The sequence below is a fragment of the Stomoxys calcitrans genome, chromosome 3 (assembly GCF_963082655.1).
Source record: "Stomoxys calcitrans chromosome 3, idStoCalc2.1, whole genome shotgun sequence".
Taxonomy (NCBI): domain Eukaryota; kingdom Metazoa; phylum Arthropoda; class Insecta; order Diptera; family Muscidae; genus Stomoxys; species Stomoxys calcitrans.
This window is the reverse complement of record NC_081554.1, coordinates 106,654,843-106,680,046: the sequence shown is the minus strand read 5'-3', so window position 1 is coordinate 106,680,046 and position 25,204 is coordinate 106,654,843. Positions and strand designations below refer to the sequence as shown.

General features: G+C 40.5%; 1 protein-coding gene and 2 long non-coding RNA genes across 3 annotated transcripts in view; 2 read left to right on the top strand and 1 right to left on the bottom strand.

Annotated features, from left to right (window-relative positions):
• Window positions 1–9,901: 9,901 nt before the first annotated feature.
• LOC106092945 (uncharacterized) lies at window positions 9,902–20,039 on the bottom strand. Its single transcript, XR_001222265.2, has 3 exons — window positions 19,845–20,039; window positions 11,268–11,576; window positions 9,902–11,201 (listed from the first exon to the last, which is right to left on the bottom strand). It is a non-coding gene; the product is annotated as an uncharacterized LOC106092945 (long non-coding RNA).
• On the top strand, window positions 13,501–14,132 carry LOC131996390 (uncharacterized). Its single transcript, XR_009397831.1, has 2 exons — window positions 13,501–13,687; window positions 13,755–14,132. It is a non-coding gene; the product is annotated as an uncharacterized LOC131996390 (long non-coding RNA).
• The window catches only part of LOC106093872 (monocarboxylate transporter 9), a 233,821-nt gene continuing 224,961 nt past the window's right edge, over window positions 16,345–25,204 (top strand). Inside the window, exons 1-2 of the mRNA XM_059366040.1 lie at window positions 16,345–16,513; window positions 16,572–17,036. The gene's annotated coding sequence lies outside the window, so the exon portion shown is untranslated. The remainder of the gene's footprint in view (window positions 16,514–16,571; window positions 17,037–25,204) is intronic.

The window sequence follows — 25,204 nt, the reverse complement described above, 5'->3', positions numbered from 1 at the left end:
TGCGGTAATTGGCTACCGGTTGAATGTAGTCCTTGGAGAACGTCCGCCACCCATTGCAGCCGAAGAAATCGACCTCCCCCGGCAAACCAGAGTAGTGCTGGCTCAATTACGTTCTGGCAGATACAGCCGCCTCAATTCCCACAGAGCTAGGATTGATGCCGACGTGCAAGATGTATGTCCTGATTGTAACCAGGGACCTCACGATACACGCCACCTGTTTAACTGCCCGGCCAGACCCACTCGACTCAGACCCAGATCCCTGTGGACGCACCCCATCTTAGTCGCAGAGTTCCCGGGTCTTGAAACTTAACAGAACCTAGCAGACGAAAGATCTAACACAATAAACTGCTACAACAACAACAACAGAAGTATTTGTGCAAAATGTTAAGCGCTTAGCTTCACTCTTTCGAAAGTAAGCGTGCTTTCGACAGACAGGCGGACGGACATGGCTAAATCTACTTGGAATGTCAAGGCGATTAGAGGCCTTATTCTAGCATCCGCAATCGACTTTCACATTTTTTTGATTATGGCATCCGTTAACGATTAGTTCTATTCGAAACTTCGATCAGAAATGTGCAAGTTTTTGCCCGCAGCAAATTTACCCTTCTTAAATAACAAATTTTGTAGCCGTTGAGTGGAGCGGACGTGTTTTCATTTCGCTCTTCAAAGAAAAAAATATATATATCCGTATCTCGGAATAGGTACTACTTATTGCGAAAAAATTTTTGGAGTAGGTTAGAAATTGTCCTCCCCTCCTATAGGTGTGGGTGCCTTGGCACCTGTAGTCGAGAATAATGATTCAAGCGTACAACTAGCCGTCAGACTAATTAATGAGGAAGAGACGGATAAACCAGAGGGATGCACAGTTCGTCCCCAGCCTTTAATGAAAGGTTGTGTTTCTGACTCGGATTAGAACAGCGTCTGTGTCAATTAAACAGTCATCGTAGCCGAATCGAGAGAAGAGGGCATCGGGATGACGGCAGAAGTAAGCGATGGCTTTGCAAATCTCGCAAGCAGACCGAGAAAGCGATCCGGTGCACGACGAAGGAAACAGAGGAATATGTACCGGCAGCGTAATCGGGCGAATTGCAGGATGCTGGAAGGGATAGAACTGACATTCCAAGCACTTCTACGGAAGCTGGAAAAAGAATCAGATCTCCCGAAGAGCATTACACTGCTAAAATACTGAAGAAGAAAAAGAGCTCCCCGCTTTCAAGTACTCTGGGAAAACCAGGCCATCCCTCCCACAATGGAGACACCAGACAGTGTCCTGCGGGGGGAGACAAAGTCGGAACAGGAACGAAGAGAGCGCGCACGTCCCCTGAGTCTTCACGGAGGACGGTGACATCCAAAAGGAGGCCACAGCCATCAATATTGAAAGACTGGGAGAAGCAACGATCCTTATACTAAAATATAGGCAATACAGTGACGAGAGACCCAAAACAGTCTAACAAGCAGGAACCCGACGACGGAGAGGTAAAGATCCTAATATTAAAACATTAGGCAGCGCAGCGACAGGAGTCTCAATTCAACCCAACGACTAAGGAACCGATGATGGTACCATCATATACTCCCAAGAAGCCCATTTACTTAAGATTTGGAAGGCTAAGATAGGCAAAGATCCTAGTATTGAAACATCAGGCAGTACAGGGAATGGAAACTCAACACAGCCTAACGATCAGGGACTCGACGACGGAACCATTACCGGCTTTATAAAGAGTCGGAAGACTAGACTAGGCAAAGAACCTAAAATGATGACATCAGGCAGTGCAGTGACAGGAAAGTCAATGCAGTCTAAAGAACAGGGAGCAGACGATGAGATCATCACCTACACCCAAGATACCCATTTACTGGAGGACCAATGATTGAGGTAATCCAGATAAACCTCTACCGGAGCGAGACTGCTACACATTCTCTGATGGAGAAAATCAGCAAGGACAACACGGAACAAAGTTTCTGGATTGATATAAACTACCAATTATTCTATGCTAACACTGGTATTCGGCCGAGGACCTGCGTTATTTGTCATAAAAATTTTAGCTATATATATATTTTCTCCTGAGTTGTCAACGTCGGAGACAGGGAGACGGTGGAGCATACCTGGCATCACTTTATCTGCCTTTCGACTCTCCGACACCGGCACCTACGTCGGAAATGCAACGGCTGGTGAACTCTCACCAAATTTTCTGGGGTAGTACCAATACTACTAAGCGGGGCCAAGCCCTGGCAGAGTTCTTGAATACTAACGACCTAATAACACTTAATATTGGTAACACCGCTACCTTTGTTAATAGGATTAGAGAGGAGGTATGTGATGATATGTTCCGAAAATCTAATCGATGACGTTCAGAATTGGAGGGTCTCCAGGGAACACTCTTTATCTGACCATCGTTACATTAGGTTTAGAATAGCACGGCCAGCGCCGAATCCGATAAGCTTCCGGAATAAGTTAAAAACCAACTGGAAGGCTACTCAGAAGAAGACTTGGGCAAGATAATTTAGGTTGTCCAAGCATAGAAGAGATTGACGAGAATGTCAACAGGATTACGATTGCACTGGTGGGGTCCTTCGAAGATAGTTGTCTTCTTCGGGAAAGGAATTCAGCACAAGAAAAACCCTGGATGACCGGGGAGAGTCGCAATATTCGGAAAAAGGTCCGCAGACTTTTTAATAGACACGTCGTAAGAGAGCGGAAGGTTATTGGGATGTGTATTACACACGGCTCAAAGAATACAATATGATTGCCAGAGCGGCAAAACGTGCCTCTTGGAAGCTTTTCTGCGAACAGGTCGATAGAGTTACGACGCCGTCAATATAAAGAAGTTTCTCTCAAAAACCCATGTCGAAACAGACAACGAAGGACATGTCGAAGCTTTTGATGCAACCCCATTTTCCACAGGATACGAAGGCACTCACGGAGACACAGGAATCTTGGATGTTGATCGAAGGTTTATAATAACGGAATTTATGGTGAAGGAATCCTTGAGTAGCTTCAAACCATTGAAGTCACCCGGACCTGATGGAATATTTCCGGCGTTACAGAAAGAGGCAGATTATCTGGCACCTCGTCCTGCCTTGCCAGGCAGGAGGCAAGGGTGGTGTTTATACCCAAGCCCGGCAAGGCAAGTTATGCGACACCACAGGCCCACAGACTCATAAGCCTTACGTCCTTTCTACTCAAAACCATGGAACGTATTGTGAACACCATGATAAAGAGTAGGACATCCAGCGAACTGCTCAAATACAAACAGCATGCCTATGTAAAGGGAAGGTCGGTGGAGACTGCTCTGCTCGAGGTTGTGCATAAAGTAGAAGAATCCTTCGATGCCAAAACGTACACGCTGGCGGTATGCATTGACATCGAGGCGGCTGCATCTGCCGGAACGTTATTGAGACAAAACTACTCTGGTTTGCCGGGTAAGGTCGATTTCTTCAGGTGCAATGGGAGGCGGTCGGTCTCCGAGGACTAAATTCACCCGGTAGCTATTTACCGTGTCTACATGAATGTTGTCTAGACCCGCTTGATATGCCGCTTGATCTAGAGGTTCTCTCTTGTAGCGCTGAACCTCATACTTTACATCATGTAGATCTACCTTAAGGCTTCTGGGCGGTGAATATCTATCCACAAGATGATGATTTGAATAGTGTCTGCGATAACACCCCAAAAGTGTTGCTTAGACAGCATGTATTTATGTCTTCGCACTGGTAGGATCTTTGTCTCCTGATGGATGTGGGCCATATGAGAACTGAGGAGACACTCCGTCGTGGTTCGGAGGGCGGCATTCTGACAGATCTGAATATTATTCCACTGCGTGTCACAGAGCTGAAGAGACCACACTAGCGGAATATTTGGTGACAGATATCTTCAGATTTCTTGCTGCGAAATATGAGGCAAGTTCATTGAGGTAGCCATTAAACTTATCGCAGATGTCAACAATGCCATGATCGTGCCGTCTGGAAGGGGGGGGATGAAGGATTCAGCGTTGGAGGACTCAGCGTTTAAGGCATGGCTGGAGGGACGTGTTGGCGATGTCCTCAAATAATTCTGCATAGCTGACCGTGTCGAATGCCTTCGATAGGTTCAGTGCCTCGAGGATTGTCCTATCACATGGCTTTGACTGATTGAAGCCACGGTAAATGTGTGCGGTGATGGCATGCACAGCAATTGTTGTGCTCTGCATTCTTCCAAATACATGTTGACGCTCAGCGAATGGAAATTCTCCTACGAGGGTCGGGAGGAGTAGAGCCTCAAGCGTCTTTGCTATTGGTGAGAGAAGGGAGATCGGTCTGTACGATTCCCCCTTTCCAGACTTCAGTAGCGGGGTCACTCTGCCCATTTTCCTGATATTGGGAACTATAAGAGTGTTCAAAGACATTTTGAGGACGGTCGTAAGGTACTCAACTCCAGGTAAATCCAGATTCTTCAGCATCAGTGTAGGGATTCCGTCGGGGCCTAACGTCTTGGATGATTTGGCGCAACGGATGACATTCGCAACTTCGCCCACGGTAAATTGTGATGGCTGTCCATAGGCTCGGAGACCAAAGGTACGGCGAATGGCTGTCCTCCTTGCCCTGTCGCTCTCGGGCACAGTAAATTGACGGTTGAACCACCTGGCACATCTGTTCAGATCAGTCACGGTTACGTCGCCAAAAGTGACGGAGGTCCTTTCATCTAGACGATTATGGTCAGATAGTAACCCACTTATGTCGGGTTTATAAGCTTGGCCATTAATTAGAACACAGCTTCCAACCGGCGGTATGTACACTTTGTATAGCTCTATCTCGGCAGTACCGGACCTGACTGCTATCCTCGTGCACTCCATGTAAGGGTCACTAGCGCCAGACGCAGGCGAGATGGGTCTATACTGCACGAAATTGTGTACCACGAAAGTCAATTCCCCACCCCGATTCCTTAAGCGATTCTTACTTAGTACATTGTATCCGTGACAACTGTGCAAGCTGCAGATGTTGGTCAGCTTTGTCTCCTGGATCGCTGCAACCAATATATTCTTTCGATTAAAAAAGTCCACTATCTCCTCGATATTGCCTCGGGGGTAGGTGTGTGTCACATAGTCCGACGACGCTTGTGGCTCAATGCTGTCTATGTCCGCACAGCACCTTGCAACATATGCAGTGTGATCATACTCCCATAGTGATGTAAGACCAGAGCAAGATCGGAAATGCACCCACTCCATGCACCGGTTACACCTAATCGAAGACGACCGATTATGGAGGCAAACCGAACAGAAACAGGGTCCGGGGTTCTTTTCAATCCCGGCACGGACCAGAAGCGTGCGGAGAAGGCACTCCGAGATGTGCCTCCCCCATGACGAAAAAAGACGAACACGAACACTGAGGCGGCAGTCCTCGCCGTTGAAGGCTGCCATGGGATTGCGTCATATCTAGTGATGTGCGTTAGCATCATTTTCTACAATGAGGCTCTTCTTCCCTACAGAAGCGGACCAGCAACTTAAGGTTTTTAGGCGGCGTGTGCCATATATACGGAAGCCAACCAGTAATGAAACATATTTATTTTAAGGCTGGCTACTACTGAATCTTCAGTGCACAGCGACGGTAAATAAAAAATATTTAGACTACACTTTGCAAGAATACGGCCTCTGTGTCTCCCATTTCCCCTGTTCTTGAGTAGTTTAAATCCTGGAATTTTTATTTCACGAATTATTCCTCCATACATCCGTGGTTCCTGGATAAGACACAGGTCAAATCCCCTTGCCATCAGGAGAGCCTTTAGTGTCCCGAAGCGGCTAATGGTGGAGATTTATCAGTAGAAACCGGACCTTAGTCAGTATTCAGAACTTCCACCACTGTTTTGTTAGCCTCGTCTTCTGATTCAGCCAGGAGTTCATCCTCACAATATTTATCAGATTGGATTCGAAGTATATCTTTGCCCTAAGATATGTTTCTATCAACCTCTCAACAGTCTTCAGCATAAAGGATGACAGACTAATCGGACGAAAATCTTTCGCCTTCGTGTGGTAGGGTTTTCCTGCTTTCGGAATGAAGATGACCTTCGTGTCTCTCCATCCCACAGGTATATATGACATTCTGATACAAGCAGAGTATATCTCCCTAAGCCAAGGAACCAGTCGATCAGACACAGCTTGTAATTCAACTGGTGATACATCATCAGGGCCTGGCGACTTAAAGGAGTTGAAACTTCTTATCGCCCAAAGAATTTTCGGCTCAGACACAATTTCCCTAATGGCCTCCGACGAATGCATATCAGTGACAACCTCTTCTGGCGCCACATTGTCCGTTGGAGAATTTCCCGTGAAATGTGTATCAACGAGTAGTTCTAGTGTTTTCTCACTAGACATTGTCCATACATTCTCTAACTTCTGAATATACGCCATCGTACTCGTAATAGGTCTCGAGACAGAATCGTCCTTAGCCTTGAGGCAGATGTATCCTTCACTGAGCTCCAGAATTCTACCCAGGATTTGTTCTAAGCCTTTCTAAGCTCGCCCTTATCTTATCTAAGCACGGCTTTATAGAAGTGCCAATCGTATGGTGCTCTTGTGGCTTTTGCTCTGTTGAAGAGTTTTCTGCAGTCCTTCGTTAGACCAACCTGCTCTGGGGTCCACCATGGCGGTCGCTGTTTGCTCCTTGGCTTGGCACTAGAGCAAGCTGACACAAGCGAGTCATTCAGGGTCTTCGTGATCCGCTTCACCACTATGTCTATATCGTCTATATGTCTATATAGACGTGCTCAATTTGTGCCAAAATTTATTCCAATCCGCCTTTCTTCTGTTTAGCCGAGGGACCACTACTTCAGTATTTTCTCCAAGGCTGAAACTAATATAATGATAATCAGAGAAGCTGGGGTCTTCCAACACATCCCAGTTACATATTCTTCCACTTATATATTCCGATACAAAGGTAATATCTAGTACCTCCTGCCTGTTCCTGGTAATAAAGATCGGTTTATCACCTTTATTACAAATCGCTAGGTTGCAACTTTTAACATATTCCATAAGCAGCTCACTCCTTTCGTTGACATCTGAACTTCGCCACAGCTGGTGATGTGCATTAGCATCACTTCCTTCAATGGGACTTTTCTTTCCTACAGAAGCGGCTTCAACCACCGACTTAAGGTTTGAAGGCGGCATCTCTGAATGGTGTGCCATATATAGGGAAGCCAGCCGATAATGAGTCTTATTTATTTCAAGGCTGGCTGCTACTAAGTCTTCAGTTCTTAGCGACGGAAGAAGGAAAACATTTAGACTACTTTTTGCAAGAATACACCCATGGTTCCTGAATAAGAACCGCGTCAAATCCCCCAGCCATCAGGAGGACCTTTAGTGCCGCCGAAGCGGTCTTACAATGATGGAGATTTATTTGTAGACACCGAACCATAGGTTGGATTCAGAAGATTCATCTGTAGAAACCGGACCATAGTCAGTATTCATCACTGTTGTGTTAGCCTCGTCTTCTGACACCACCAGGAGTTCATCCTCACAAGATTCTTTAGATCTAGTCATGATAAGCTTCCGTACGCATTCAGGGGCAGGTGAGAAAGACACTTGCGGTGTGGACGATTCCTCCTTAGATGATTCACTAGCTGCTGCTGTCGAACTACTTTTTGAGTTACGTCCATCCCCGCTGGCGTACACCTTGAGGCCAGTACAACCGAATGACCCATCCGCACAGGGCATGTCAAGTCGCTGTTTCGATGCCTTCCCTTCCTGTCTCGTTTGTGGCAGGGAGATTTTTAGTCTCCTGCAATCCGCCAGACTTTAGCGATGTGGTCGATAGTTCCTCAGGAAAGTGTTCAGCAACAACTGCTGAGTCGTCTCCTGATTGCCCAACCCCACCGCTTCGATAGACCCTGAGTTTCAACTTGTTGAATCCGTAGGAAACAACTCCTTCAGACTTGTTGAAATCTGCGAGACAACCGGAATTTAGTACGAATGCTGCATGTCTCCGGTCACCATCAGTCTCATCCAATCTACTAATCTTCCAGTCGGTAGTTGAAAGTTTGGGATTACATTCCATTAGTCTTTCAAGTATGGATTCAGGATCTGAGGGAATACTTGGTATCCAAGCATGAGCCATAGGTCGAAAAGAAATATCTTCCTTCTTAATTAAATCTAGTGTTGCACCTGGCCAAATCTCACCAATGTTTTTTAGCGCACAACGATACATTTCTATTGAGCGTTGGTCCCCGAAGGCAATTAGTCTGCATCGGCCCCGATACCAGCCTGCATTGTCACAAACTGGAGGATACTTAGGAAATTCCGCAAGAACATCGGAGTATACTGATGACAGTCTATTGACTATCCCACTCCAATTATTCCTAGTTATGCAGCCCTGTTCTTATCCCTTGTCGACAACTGCCATCACCAAACTGTCCCTAGCGACATTAGCAAAGGTTCTTGGACCCATCTTACTATTGTTCGCCCTAGTTCTTTTAGGCATGGAATGGCCTCCATGTGACCGCAGCCTTTTGGCTAACTGCGGTGCAGTTTCCGAATCCAGACGTGTAGCGTGTGCTGTGAATCCTCGAGCCGAATTTTGTGAGTCTCTCTCCCTATTAGTGAGAGTCTTAGGATCATTTGCACCAAGCCTCTCAATAGACCTGAGAGCGATGCGCCTTCTATTATTCCAACATCCTAAAATGCGTGTTGGTTTGCTGGGGAAAGCCGATGGCCTAGGAAAATTATAGGTATGCGAAGAAAGAATAGGTTCGGCCTTGTTCTTAAGACTCGAATCATGTGTCTTCGTCAAAAGCCCTAGCTGAACAGTCGTCTTTTGGCTAGTGGGCCCTTGAGCTGCCGCTCCACCAGTCAAGGCTTCAGTAGCAGAAAACATGCTACGGCCTGATACCATCCACGCAGCTGTTGGATCTTTGGAGTCCATTCTATGCCTAGATCTACTGCTCCACTGGATACAGACGCAGATCATCAACTGCCTAATGGATACCACCATCGTCGCTATCCTTGAGTGACTTAAATTTTCTTCCAAAATAATGACATATTACGAGCTACGGGAGAATTCTTGCGGAGCGAAATAACAAAACGTCATCTCCACTCAACGGTTCAAACAAGAATCTCATCGATAACGGATGCCATAATCGAAAAAATTAGAAACTCGATCGTAATAAGTCGATAGCGAATGCAAGAATTAGGACCCTGATGTTAAGCCGAGACAATTGGGTTAAAAATTTCGCCCTCCCTGCCATGACAATTTTGAGTAAATTTGTAGACCGATTATGGATTGCAACTTGAACTCGCAAATGACCATTTCTGCATTGATTTGCATACTTGTTCACAATTTGTTTAGTAATTGAACGTTCAAAACACTGATATCGAATGAAACTGAAAAATTTTCAACTTTATACTAATTTTTATTTCATGATTTTATTTCCTTTTTTTATATCCATTCATAATCGACCCCTTATTATCATATTGTTCCACTATATCCATATTTATTATGTCCAGAGACTTTATACAAGTCCCAGCTTCAAATTTCAAAGGCGGTTAATACATGCGCGTTCTATGGGGATTTTTTTACCCACGAATGGTCAAAATAATAGCCAAGAATAGAGCGGTCTTAGAAAAATTCTAGCTCGAGTTAGGAAAGAGGGGTCCTAATAAAATTTGGACTGGCGTAAAGTACACGAATGAAACTTGTTTAAAAAAATTTCCCATCATATAAGGTCATGTTTTGGGGAAAAATTGGCTTGTCGAAAATCGACAATTTTTTATATCAACAAAATCAAACAAAAAATGTTCTCAAAATTCTTAAGACTGAGAATGAAATGTTTTTTTTTATTGTTAAAACATAATAGCTTAGGAAATAAAAAAAATTTGGAAAAATTTTTTTAAAAAAATTTTTTGTTTGAAAATTTAATAATATTACTACATTAATATAAATGCTCTAAATAACGAATACATATTTCATCCAAATCGGACAATGGAATCGAGGGTAAGGCGTTAATGGGTTAAGACCCTATATTGACAAGTAGGTCAATGTGGCGGCTACATTTAAATAGGTCCGATCTGTCGGGTCCGAAGTCGGGTACTAAATGCGCTTGCTATGGCATTAAGACCCTATATCAAGACATCGGTCTATATGACAGTTGTATCTAAATATTGTCCGATTGGGACATCGAGGGACATTGAATAACTCACCGTTTGAAATTTCAACAACATTTGATATTAAATGCACCTCTTATGGGCTCAGGACCCTAAATCAGAATATAGGTATTTATGGCTGTACTGTTTGCTAATGGCTGACGGCGGTGGATAAACCAAACAAATTACCAAGCAATAGGCAGTAATACAATCAAAGTCGACATCCAAGACAAATAATAATATAATTGATTGTTTAAATGATTGTATAATGTTCATTCGCTAATAAGAAGAATTTAAAAATTTAACAAGTTATAAACGATAACCTTACATGTTTAGTTTAGTTGTCCAAGCAAAAAGAAAACAATCAAGGCCTAAAGGGCTTTTATACAACCACAAGTTATGCTAAGCCACATCCAACCCCTTTACTTTGCCCACTTTATGAATGACCATCTTCAACGGCCACTTCAGAGTGACCATCACTTACGCCCACTTTGGAGTGACCATCATCGACATCTTCACCCCGTGAAATGACCCGGATAGGCAGGCTTCACCACCTCCTATAAAAAGCGGAACTGGTGCTGATTCTTGCACAGCGCGTGACGCCTTCTTTCCCAGTTAACAATTTAACAACTCACACTTCCACTGAGAGCGGCGAATGTCTGAGCGCATATAAAAACAAGGCTTCCAATGTTGACAGGATGGTTAGGAAGACACCACTTTGGTGATTTGGCGGCAATAGGTCGGGATCTTCTGATGTAACAGTCAAATGCGTCAGTGGTCTAGAATTAACCATTTTCTCAGCTTCAATTAAAAAATTTTGTAAGGTTTTAAGTATGGGTAAATGTTCGCGCAGCATTACTTGAAAGGCCTTCTTGACCGACTGCACGAGTCTCTCCCATCCATCTTCGCATGGACTCGCGGTTGAACTTCCATTGAATACCCAATGCTGTAAGAGATAAAGCCATCTTATCATTATCTATAAAGTTTTTCTCACCCTGCAACTCTTTCTGGATACCAACAAAATTAATGCCGTTGTCAACGCAAATTACAAGCGGCACGCCACGTCGATTTATAAAGTTCCTAATGCATAACAGACAAGCATTACTGGAAAGATCATTAGCTATCTCCAGATTAATTGCACGGACGTTGACGACGGATAGTAACGCTTACCAAAATAACCCATACCAGTGTAAGTAAAAGCACGAATATATGATGTAACACGATCTATCGGCAATGCACCCATTTGAGGTTGGCGACGGTTGAAAAACTCATGTGGCAAAATTTAGAATGGTACGACTCACGGTAGGCATGGTGCTTTCTGTATTCATCCACAAATCCTTAATAGACGTCCTCACTGATTATTGGATTTAACATCTTCTATTTGCTATCATTGTTCTTGTGTCCTCGCCGCTCAACATTCACAATGTCATCATCTTCTTCCCCGCTTAGCGGTAAACTCAAGCCATGGCGCGTTTTAATCTGGAATATTTTGAAAATCTGTTAAAATCAGGACGTATATGGCAAACCTGACGAGCTACAATTATTATATTTTGCTAACGTCCATGCAGCTTTCCATTTTAACTTTCAAGGGCCATTGCGTGCAAAGTGCAAAGCAAGTGCAAAAACTCGGCTCCATTTGTCCACCAGAGAACGGTTTGGATGCCATTTTCCTTGCCTATGATCCATCCATTCGTAAAAATAATGCATGTTGTCGGCACCCACATCATTTGGAAACAACAGCATTCAACGCAATTCATAAAAAGAGAATATGGCGAAAGCCGTGCATTGTATTGCATATCTTTTGTTTAATTTACTTTACCCTCTCAAAAGCAACGAATATGATGCGAATGGTGTGAATCATTTTAGTGATGATTGAATAAAGCCTCACAACTTTCAAAGGGAATATATTAAATTACTTCGTTAATTCCTGTTGTATGGTGGTGGAAAAAGAAAGCCGAAATGTGTGGGGAGCCGCCCTTCACCCGAAACAAACACAAACGAATAATTAGGCAAAGGTGAGGTTTTAATAAAAGGGAGTTGGGAGCGGGTTTATAAATTTATTTGTTCTGTATAGACTCAAAAATGGCTAAACCGATTTTCTTAAAATGTTTATAGATTGTGTAGGTTGATGCGGAAGGAGTAAGAGGTTATACAATTTTTTTAATATCGGGAAGGGGTCGCACCCTATCCCTACACAGCCGAATAATGAAATGGGAGCGATCGGGACAATATGGGACTCAATTGAAAGATATTTGGGAGTAGTGAACGAATTTGAAGTTATAAATTGAATCCAAGTATCTAGGGCGCCGTCCCCACCCTAAATCCCCCTTTAAACACTCATTATGAACGATGATGGGAATATGGGTCTCAAATGAAAATTATTGGTGAGTAGAATACGAATATGGCATTAAAATTTGTGTCGAGATATCTGGGGGCCGCTAACTCTGTTATTTCTTTATGATTTTTTTATTTTGGCAACAAAATGAAACAAATCGTAAATAGAATTGAATGTTTTGTTTTCCTCAAGTTCAGCCAAGCATAAGAATCAATAGAGCGTGGTCTGTTTTTCACCTCACTTTCACTTTTCGAAAACTTTTCACTTTCCCTCTACCAAAATTATCTGTTCTGTGATAGCGGGGAAAAGCAATTTTTCGAATTTCCGTTCCAAAAATTTAAGCATGCGGGTGTGTTCTGAAACTCACTTTAGCTAGTGAAACGAAAACTTTTCACTTTGAGTTGTTCCGTGGCCCTTTTCTCCCCTGAAAAATGTTTACATTTTTGGCAGGGAATACAAACAGAAATGCTTTAATTTACCTTGAAAAAACATATGTAAACACAAATAAGCAATTATTTAACAATTGGTAGTATGTTTATTATTTGTTGCAGCTATTTTTTATTTCAATATCTTCGCTTTTATGTCAAATTAAATCAAATTTAACAAAACAGCATACATTTTGTAAACAATTGGATTTTGATTTTTGTTTAGTATTTTGGTGTGGGTTTCAAACTGCTGGTAATTATTTCCTTTTATTGTTTTAATTATTTGAAAAAGTCTCCACTGCTGCAGTCAAAATAAATGTTTTTTTTTATATTTCAGTCTACAAATCATATGGCTTTGTAGAAAAATCATGTTTTAATTTTTCGAACGGGAATTCGAAAATTTGCTTTTCCCCGCTATCACAGAAAAGCTAGTTTTGGCAGCGGGAAAGGCTAACGTGTTCGAAAAGTGCAAGTGAGGTGAAACACAGAACACACCCGTTGATTTTTCATGCAAAGTCATATGATTTGTAGACTGTAATGAAAACAAGCATTGCTTTTATACGCAGCAGTGGACGTTTTTCCAAAAACAAAAAAAAAAAAAAATAAATAAATAAAAAGAAATAAAAAGAAATAATTACCATCAGTTTAAATACCACCCCTAAAACTAAACAAAAATCAACATCCAATTGTTGAAGAAACTTGTCCTGTTTTGTTAAAATTGATATAATTTGACATAAGGATGATATTGTAAAATATAGCTGAAACAAACAATAAACATACGAACAATTGGTAATTTAGTGTTTATTTGTTTTTGAAAATTTTTTTTCGTGGTAAAATAAATCAATTTTGTTTGTGTTCCCTGCCAAAAAATATGTGAAAACTTTTCACATTTTTCAGGTGAGAAAAGGACCACGGAACAACAAAGTGAAAAGTTTTGCTTTCACTAGCTGAAGTGAGTTTCAGATCACACCCGAATATGTCAACTTTTTTTTGGATGGCGCTTGCAAGACATTAAGTATTGTTTTCAGTATGAAACTCAAAATTTTGTTTTTCCTGTGCGCCTAAAATTAGTAGCGCAGCAAGAAGTTCGATGTTTATGTTGGCTGCCGGTGAGAAATTCCGTACGAGAAACATCGGCATTCTTTTTGTGTATTTTTCATTACGCTTCAATTCCTTTACTATTGTTTTCTTTCTGTATATTTTAAAATCTTTGATTTTTGCATAAATGGGGAAAAATTTTTAATAAAAAAATGTAGTACAAACCTCAGACTACAATCAGCTTTTGTTTTGATGTTATTTTTCTCTGAGAGAAATGGCAAAGCAAACGAGCTTATGCTCCAACATTTGGCGAATGTGACAGGTCGCATCCCCGAATTTGTCTCACAGTTTACTACATATCCGCATTTGATAACGTTGACAGAGTTCGTCGCATTGATAGAAAGTGAACTTGCAAAGCTAAGGCGAGTATAATTCACCAAAACCCATCCGGGCCCCGTAACCTCGAATATAGAACAGCCACTGGTGGCCATGATGGCCTCATCAGCCGATCACTAAGTAAAATGACGGCTTTGGCCCGTCAGCTTGAAGGACTTAAGCTGAATGACCAGGAAGAATCATACTACGAGGTAAAAAGGCCACCATTACCCACATGTGGCAACGGTTGCGAACCCTTAAACCCCATCCAGACCTATCCGGCTACAGGTCAACAAAATATGTCGACCTCGAAGATGTTTAATCTGCAATCATCAAACTCAGCACTATTAAGAAACCTGTCCACGCCACCACTGCCGAAGTAATATCGAGGCCAATCTCATTACCCTTACCTACAATCGCCATTACAAAATTCTATAGCGATTACATTCATGAGCAAAAAATATTCGATGCTCACAGGATGTGGTATCTAAAAAATAACGTGGTTGGTGAAGCAGCAAATGTTATTTCCCATTTTGCGGTTACTGAAGAAAATTACCCAGCGGCATGGCAATTGTTGGAAAATCGCTATAGTAACATGTGAATTATGGTGACCACGCCAATTACAAACTATTCGAACGGCCATCTGGCGCAACATGACACAACAAGGCAATGCTTAGCAGTTCTATTCAAAATGGGTACCCGGCTACGTCATGAGACCCACTTTTAATTACCAATTTAGTTAAAAAGGTGTACAAAACTGTTTATAGTCAATACGAACAATCAAATCAAAATCTTAAGGAGCTACAAAACCTTAGCGATTTTGTAGACCTCCTCGAAACCTACTTCCATACTCTCGAAACAATAGGAAATAAAGTGAAATCTGCTTTCAACAACTCCAAAACCAGCACGCTTACTACTCAACCCCAATTCGAAAGCCGACAATGCATTAGTTGCAAGAGAGACCCTCACCCACGATGCAAGGAATTCATATTGCCTACCCAAAAAACCCGACTGAACCTTGTCCAAATACAAAGGTTGTTGTAAACTGTTTCAGCAGTAGTCATTCTATCACACTTTGCGCGAGTTTAGGCCGCTGCCAAAAATGTGGGAAAAAGCACCATACGCTGTTTAACTTCGAACGCTCTCCACAAGGTAGTGTCTCAAAACAAGGAGAAACTTTCACAGACTCAACCGCGACCAGTTATCAATCACCAGAACAAGCAACGTCCCTCGTCACTACACCAGCAACTGTAGTAAAAACCATGGCTGCAAATTCCTCTACTTACGGCATTGGCAAAGTTTAAGGCTAATGGTTTGGAAACTGAATGGCGATTCTCGACTCAGGTTCACAAGTCAACCTAAACAAAGAAAGATTAGTTACCCGTATTGGACTTCCCGATAGGTCTGCATTTATCTCAATCAATGGACTCAACAATTTTTCAAAGCGTTTGATGGCATTTGGGTTGCCCCAAATAATTGCTCCCCAACCATCTCAGCTTATTCACATTGATTCCCAACAATATAACATTTACAGACCCAAACTTCAACCGTCCAGAAAAAAATCAATGTTCTGTTAGGAGCAGTCTTGCAGAATACAATACTTGGCATGCATGCTATGGCCCAAAAGCAGCATCATCAAGCTGAGAGTTGTATGCGACGCTTCCTTAAAAACATCGACAAATATCAATTCATCCAATGACAGGTCGTACCAGATAATACTGTGGCGAAAGAAAGTCACCGAACCTATCAGCTATTTCACCTTCAATACCGTCACATATACCGACTCAGCCATTATTGAATGGAAACAAAACTCTCACAACTTGCTGATATCAGTTGAGAGTGAAAATCTGTTCAACGAATTGTCGGATATGTTATAAAATTTATCTAAAACGCTAAGTCTGGAAAGAAAGACCGGCAAACCAGGTCAACTCTATCCCCGAGTTGAGCTTCACGATGCTGTAAGAAGTGTTCCACTCCAGATCGAAGCTACTCTGCATGTTAGATAAATTTTCTTATCGAGTAGGCTTTTGTTTTCAATTTATTTGTACGAGTATGTACAGAAAATATTTTGTCATTTGAAAGAAAACTTCAGACTGTTTAAGTCGTTGATTAAAAGGCAAGATATTTTTTTTGTGTCAAATAATTTTTGGATTTTCTCGAAGAAATTTATTTTTTGAATTGACAGTTTCGCTGTGGCTCGGACTGCGTATAATAAATTGGAAGCTATTATATATTTCTGGGAGGTAAATATATTGGACATATTATTATTTTAAAATTTAGAGAAAAGTTTCCCGTTTTCAGGAATTGGGAGCGTTTATCTCTAATTTCTCCCAAGGATTTTTTATTTAAAGTTTTTTTCCGCGAGAGAGATAAAAGGAAAAGCATCTCCAGAACACCACCAGTCTGACCTTTGGCTGTTTTAGGCGCACCATTGCGAATGATTGTTGCCGTAAATTTTATTGTTGACAAAAGGATAATCAACCATTCCAAGCTCTTGTCAAGATTATGAAATAAATAGAGCTACATATATAAAGAAAAATTTTGACATACTTATATAAATTCCTGACGTTTCTTAAGAGGATCCAAAACAAAAAGGACAATATTATCATTGAGAGCGTATCGTCAGAAGGGCATCATGGCATAGTCTACAATTTGTTTTACCAAATACTTATTTTGTCAAGAGTGAATATTTTACTTTGATTTTGTTAAGCACCAGAATCCAGCAAAGGCAACAGGCCTGCGGTCAACGATGGACATAATGTTCTGGTAAGTCGGATAAGTTTTTTTTTTTGTTTGGTTTAAATATTCACTCATTATTTTTACACAACACTACACTATTAATTTACCCATTAATGGCTTTCTTATAATATAATGTTTTCCCTTACTTCGGTTTCATTTTGATTACACCTTAAAAATAATAATTTTAATTTAATTTTTAATTCTTAATTTTTTTTACATTTCTATTGACATATATTAGATCTTAAAATAATTAAATTTATAAACATACACATTTTAATATTTTTTTTATTAATAATAAAATCTATGACTTTGTAGGTTACGTTTCAAATATGAATTAAGTTTTTTTTTTTATTTCCACGAGGAACTCAGTTTGGGTTAGCGCAATCAACATGGGTTATCCAAGGACATTAAAATGGATAACATTGGAAGGGTGGGTGCAGAACGCAAGAGGCGCCGACATCTTGTCCTCTTTGCCAATCAGTACTGCTGATATCTTTCCTATCACTTCTATTTCTTTCCGTATCAAAGTCGGTCTCCGTTATGTAGGTTTTAGCTACCTAAGTTTTGACTAAGTAGCGTGCAGGATGTATTTTCCCTCGTCCAAGATCACCACCCCAAACCCCTGAGCACGACCGGTAGATAAAGGTAGCACTGGGTCTGGGAAATACACTTCTAAGTTCGGCCGCTACAGAAATTAAATGGCGCCAACATTCGCTGTTATAAAGTAAACACCTGGAAGTTTTGTACTTTCACTCGCATTAGCTGATGTCCCAAAGTAAATTTAATTCTATCTTTTCCGTGATAATGTGGACTGACTTTGATATTCTATCTATATTAGACTCTGGTTTCTACACCATACGAAAATGTCCTGACATTTGTTGTTGTTTGTTATTTTGTTCGAGATTTTTGTTATTGGGGACTATCGATGACTTACTCACAGACTTCTAACAGTTGTTTTTGGTTTTCTATCTTACTAAATTACATATTTGATTTGCAGAGTTAGAGATTTAAAGGTTTGGGTATTATTTCGGACTTTGACTCACATTAGCATTTTGAGGATGGAGTATGATTTAGGCGAATTGCTTGATTTGGGAATTATGTTTTATGGAAGAAATCTTGTTTTACACACCTCTTAAGTAATTTGTTTATGTATTATGTTTTTAATTTGTTTTTCATTTAGTAGTACTGGTAAATATTTAATTTTTTATGATTGTGCTAATGGTAAGACTGAGTTTAGTAGTGGATTAATTTATTGTTATTTAATATATTTTAAATATGCCATAGACGCGAAGGCATGAAAATTTGTTGGAAATTAAAGAACCGACGAATGTTAGTTTAACGATTGATATGAGTGGTAATGATGCAATTGCACGTAACACACGAGGTGCTACTGCAAGAAGGCGGGTAAATACCCCAAATGCAAATAGTATTGCAGACGGATGTGGCGATGCTGACATTAGATATACACATATGATTTCCGAATCTTTAGGCAACTTTCGAAGTGAAATTAGAAATCTCGTTTCTTCGGAACTACAAATGGTAGTTCAGAATTTCAATTCGAATTCGAATATAAACCCTGACGTGAGAAATGTACAAAATAGACCGGATAGATATTCTGTAGTCGATAACGGAAGACATTCTTCTTCTACCCCGACTGGTACGGAGAATTTTAGTGAACTATTCTTAACGGAGAAAGTTCTCGATATAATTCGTAACTGGAGGTTGAAATTTTCTGGATTTGACAATCAGATGCCAATAGATGAATTTTTATATAGAATTAATATTTTGGCTACAACTAATTTAAGAGGAGACTTTGAACTCTTGTGCAAACATGCATATAGTTTATTCGAAGGTAAAGCTTTAGAGTGGTACTGGCGGTATCATCGTCAGAATGAACACAAAGACTGGCCTTCTCTTACTAATGCTTTGAGAAAACAATATAAAGTCGATTACTCTGATTTTGATGTAATGGAGGATATACGTAAGTGTAAACAAAGACCTAACGAAGCCTTCGATGAGTATTTGGACACGATACATGCAATGACAGATCGCATAAGGAACCCTATTTCAGACGCTGACTTGTGTGAAATTCTTCTACGCAATTTACGTACAGAAATTCGACACGAACTTTTGCATTTAAGTATGGCATCAGAGTCATCGGAGTTGCGAGCTGCAGTAAGGACACAAAGGACACAAAAGAGTTAGAACAAAAGAAGTTTTCAAAGGAGAAGGTCTTTGAAATAGAAGAACAACATGAAGAAAAGGCGGCTATAGAAAACGAAGATTGCAACGAAATTTTGTGTACAGCAGTAAAGGGCGACGTGAGATGCTAGAACTGCGATAGAAAAGGTCATACTTTTTTTGACTGCATGGAACCTAGGATTATTTTCTGCTACGGATGCGGTCTCAAGGACAATTACAAACCGACTTGTCCGAAGTCCACAGGTAGGAAGCAGGGAAACGGACAGAGAGATGTTCGTCATTAGGAGAGCGGACATCCGAACATTATGAAAACTCCTTTCGAAAACCTGTGGATGCAAATGACAATGACGCTCGACCAGTACATCCACTGCAGAGACCATACCATTTACGTTTGAAGAATTACCAGGAAGTTCGAGCAAGAATTTTTAACGGGAGTAAAAGAAAAATTAGATCATCCAGATGCCTCCGACAATACTATTCAAAAATTAAGTCATACAAATTGTGTATGATATCTCCAATTATTGACCTTGAGTCAGACAGTAGACCATTTATAAATTTAAGGATTCATGACGATAATTATCTAGCACTATTCGACAGTGGTGCCAATAGGAGTGTAATTGGCGGTAAACTTACCGACAAGGTACAGGAATGGAACGGATTTTGTAAATGTATTGGCAAGGTTAATACAGCGGACGGTAAGAGTCAGTGCGTGTTTGGAACAGTTACCATTGAGATTAAATTTCAAGGTCAGGTTAAGTCGATAGAATTTTTGGTAATACCACAAAATATCATATGTGGATACGACTTGTGGAACGCATTCGGGTTGAAAATTTCAGTACCTTCTATAGGAGGAATTTCTTGTGCTCAGACATGCGCAGACAAACTTGTTCTTACGAACGAACAACAAAGAAGGTTGATAAAGTAGTGTCAGTATTTCCAGATTCCGAAGTAGAGGGTCTTGGTTGTACGACATTAATTGAACATGTGATAGACACTGGAGACGCCAAACCTGTGAAACAACGATATTACCCTATTTCGCCTACTGTGGAGAAACTGCTTTGCAAAGAATTGGACAGAATGATCGCATTGGGTGTTATTGAGGAAGCACCGAGTTCCCCTTGTTCATCTCCGGTAGTGGTCGTTGTGAAACCAGGAAAGGCAAGAATGTGCGTGGACAGTAGAAAACTAAACTTGGCCACTGTAATGGATGCATATCCTATTCCAAATATTGATGGGCTGCTGGCAAGACTTCCTCCAGTATACTGTATCTCGAAAATTGACTTGAAGGATGCCTTTTGGCAAGTCAAACTGGAGGAAGGTTCCAAGTCGAAAACAGCATTCACAGTGCCGAATCGGCCAATCTATCAATTTACAAGAATGCCATTCGGACTGTGCAATGCGCCGCAGACATTGTGTAGGCTTATGGATCAAGTTATTCCGTACAATTTGCGATCACACGTCTTTGTATATTTAGACGACTTGCTCGTTGTCTCCAGGGATTTTGACGAACACCTAAAACATTTGATGGAAGTCGCCACACATCTTCGTAAGGCAGGTCTCACTATAAATGTGAGTAAAAGTATCTTTGGATTATCCAGAGTAAAGTATCTCGGCTACATTGTCGGAAATGGAACTTTGCAAGTCGATGAGGAGAAAGTGCGTGCGATAAAGGAAATTCCGCCTCCCAGGACAATCAAGGAACTTAAAAGATTCTTGGGTATGACGAGTTGGTACAGGCGTTTTATACGCAATTTCTCTACCATTACGTACCCATTAACAGAACTACTGACCAAGAAAAGACAGTATAAGTGGTCAGATGAAGCACAAGCTGCTTTTGATGAATTAAATGAACCCTTTATTCTTCAGTGCGACGCTATTACGTATGGGGTTGGAGCTGTTTTGGCTCAAAAAGATAAAGACGGGAATGAACGACCTATTGCGTACATGTCGAAAAAACTGAACAAGGCACAAAGGAATTACACCATTACAGAGCTTGAATGCTTGGCGGTCGTGTTAGCTGTTCAGAAGTTTAGAGCATACGTCGAGATGCAAGAGTTTAAAGTCGTTACAGACCACGCAAGCCTTAAATGGCTAATGGAACAGCGAGACTTATCGGGTCGTGTAGCCAGATGGTCTTTGAAATTGCAACATTTTGATTTCACCATCGAACACCGCAGTGGAAAAGAAAATGTTGTACCCGATATGTTATCCCGAGTTCATGAAGGCGAGGACTTTATCGAAGAAATTGATTTGGAAATATTACCAGCGATCGACCTTGACTCTAAAGCATTTGAGTCTACTGAATGTTCGAAATTAAGAACAGAATTGGAAAAGAACGATTTACCAGATTTTATAATCTTTGACAAATTTATTTATAAACGCACCAAATTTTCTGAGGGTCATTCCGACGAATCTAATTCTTGGAAACTTTTTGTGCCAACTGAATTGAGAAAAGATGTGATTCACACTGCACATAATTTGCCTAATTCAGCGCATGGTGGAAATTTCAAAACCCTAGAAAGGGTAAGGCGTTATTTTTAGTGACCTAGGTTATGCACTGACGTACGGGATTATGTTCAGAATTGTGACTTGTGTAAGACATCAAAGACCCCAACGACAACTATGAGACCTCCATTGGGACAGTTCGTCCAGACGGACCGACCGTTTCAAAGATTTTATATTGACTTAATAGGACCACTACCCAGGACTAGGAAAGGATTTATTGGGATATTGATAATTTTGGATCATTTTTCCAAATTTATTTTTTTAGACCGCTGCGTAAGTTTGCATCAAAGGAGATAATTGATTATTTACATAAGGAAATTTTCAATTGTTTCGGTGTACCCGAAACGGTATTTACTGATAAAGGTACACAATTCCGAAGTAAGGATTTTCAGAAATTTTTAGAGCAATATGGTGTTAAGCATATTTTCACAGCTGTTCACAGTCCTCAAGCCAACGCCAGTGAGCGTGTGAATCGTTCGATAAACGAAGCGTTGCGATCATATATTCGGCATGATCAACGAGACTGGGACGTTTATCTGGATAGTATAAATTGCGCGTTAAAAAATAGTATCCACCAGACGACTGGAAAGACACCGTACCAAATTGTCTTTGGCCAATCAATGGTTTTACATGGAAAAGACTACGACATACTGAGAAGACTTCAACTATTAAATGAGACAGACAGTCAGATAGAAAGGGATGACCAATTCACTTTATTGAGAGATCAAATTCAGACTTCATACCGCTTACGAGAAGAATGCTCGATTATATAATTTGCAATCGAGAAAGAAGGAATTTACCGTTGGACAAAAGGTCGTCAGGAGGAATTTTACTCAGAGTTCCAGAGCATCATATTTTAATAGTAAATTAGCTCCGGTTGGTATAAATGCGGAGGTGCTTCGACGTATAGGACAGGTAAATTATGAACTTCAAGATATAGAAAGTGGTAATACAGGAATTTATCTTGCAAAGGATATATGGTCCTAGAAAGGTTGATCAGTCTTTGCAGTTATAACTCACAAAGCCTGATTTTGGGAGGGGGTGAATTGTAAGAAGTGTTCCACTCCAGGTCGAAGCTACTCTGCATGTTAGATAAATTTTCTTATCGAGTAGGCTTTTGTTTTCAATTTATTTGTACGAGTATGTACAGAAAATATTTTGTCATTTGAAAGAAAACTTCAGACTGTTTATGTCGTTGATTAAAAGGCAAGATATTTTTTTGTGTCAAATAATTTTTGGATTTTCTCGAAGAAATTTATTTTTTGAATTGACAATTTCGCTGTGGCTCGGACTGCGTATAATAAATTGGAAGCTATTATATATTTCTGGGAGGTAAATATATTGGACATATTGTTATTTTAAAATTTAGAGACAAGTTTTCCGTTTTCAGGAATTGGGAGCGTTTATCTCTAATTCCTCCCAAGAATTTTTTAATTAAAGTTTTTTTCCGCGAGAGAGATAAAAGGAATTAGCATCTCCAGAGCACCACCAGTCTGACCTTTGGCTGTTTTAGGCGCACCATTGCAAATGATTGTTGCCGTAAATTTTATTGTTGACCAACACGTATACGCCACAAAAAGGATAATCAACCATTCCAAGCTCTTGTCAAGATTATGAAATAAATAGAGCTATATAAAGAAAAATTTTGACATATGTACATATATAAATTCCTGACGTTTCTTAAGAGGATCCAAAACAAAAAGGACAATATTATCATTGAGAGCGTATCGTCAGAAGGGCATCATGGTTACCTTCTCCATGAATTGCTAGGATATTAAGAATAACCGCAATACAATTTGTTTCACCAAATACTTATTTTGTCAAGAGTGAATATTTTACTTTAATTTTGTTAAGCACCAGAATCCAGCAAAGACAACAGGCCTGCGGTCAACGATGGACCTAATGTTCTAGTAAGTCGGATAAGTTTTTTTTTTTTGTTTGGTTTAAATACTCACTCATTATTTTTACACAACACTACACTATTAATTTACCCATTAATGGCTTTCTTACATCATAATGTTTTCCCTTACTCCGGTTTCATTTTGATTACACCTTAAAAATAATAATTTTAATTTAATTTTTAATTCTTAATTTTTTTTTACATTTCTATTGACATATATTACATCTTAAAATAATTAAATTTATAAACATACACATTTTAATATTTTTTTATTAATAATAAAATCTATGACTTTGTAGGTTACGTTTCAAATATGAATTAAGTTTTTTTTTTATTTCCACGAGGAACTCAGTTTGTGTTAGCGCAATCAACATGGGTTATCCAAGGACATTAAAATGGATAACATTGGAAGGGTGGGTGCAGAACGCAAGAGGCGCCGACATCTTGTCCTCTTTGCCAATCAGTACTGCTGATATCTTTCCTATAACTTCTGTTTCTTCCCGTATCAAAGTCGGTCTCCGTTATGTAGGTTTTAGCTACCTAAGTTTTGATTTAGTAGCGTGCACGATGTATTTTCCCTAGTCCAAGATCACCACCCCAAACCCCTGAGCACGGCCGGTAGATAAAGGTAGCACTGGGTCTGGGAAATACACTTCTAAGTTCGGCCATTACAATACCCTGGTCTTCAATGTCCGAAAGACACAGCATTCAACTTTCATAGAAGACCTCCAACAGTTGAAAGAGCAGCCGAACCTTAGAGGATAGAGTCGGATCAAAGGCCTGCCACTATTTCTAGATGAACATAATGTTCAATGACATAATAACTCGGCTAATCTTCGAGTCCATATACAAAGAAAATAAACACTGCGGCCCTACCGCACTTCTTGCAATCGTAAACCAACGCTTTTGACCCATTAGGGGAAGGCACTTGGCCCGAAACACTTTCCAGAAGTGTATACAGTGCGCAAGCGCCAAGCCAAGACTTCTTCAACAAATTATAGGAAATTTTCAAGAAACGAGGGTGACGCCTTTTAGGCCCTATATCAACGCATGAGTTGACTATTGCGGTCCAATACGGGCATACTTTAAAACCAGACGAAAAGACATCAGAAGGCGTATATAGCTCTTTTTTGTTGTTTCGCTACAAAAGCAGTTCATTTAGAGCTAGTAACGGACCTCACAACCGATGCAGAAATGGAAACTTTTGTCATAGAAGTTGAATCTGTACTGAACTCAAGGCCAATTGCGCTAATTCCTAACAACCCGAGTGATGACGCTGCTTTGACTTTTTGTCATTTTTTGATTGGGGCCTCTCCCGGTTCAGACAAAACATTGGGAATTAGTATCACGAAATACATCAATTTTGGAGAAGATGGTCACAAGAATATATCAATGAACTTCAGCAACGCAACGAGTAGCAAACTTAGTTTCAAATCTACAACCCGGCACCATGGTCGTAATTAAAGACAATTTACCTCTCATGAGCTGGCGGCTTGGAAAGGTAATCGAAACGCTCCCTGGGCCCGATGGTTTTGTCAGTACAGCTGAGGTAAAAACATCAGCTTGTGTCATCAAGCGAGCCATTCAC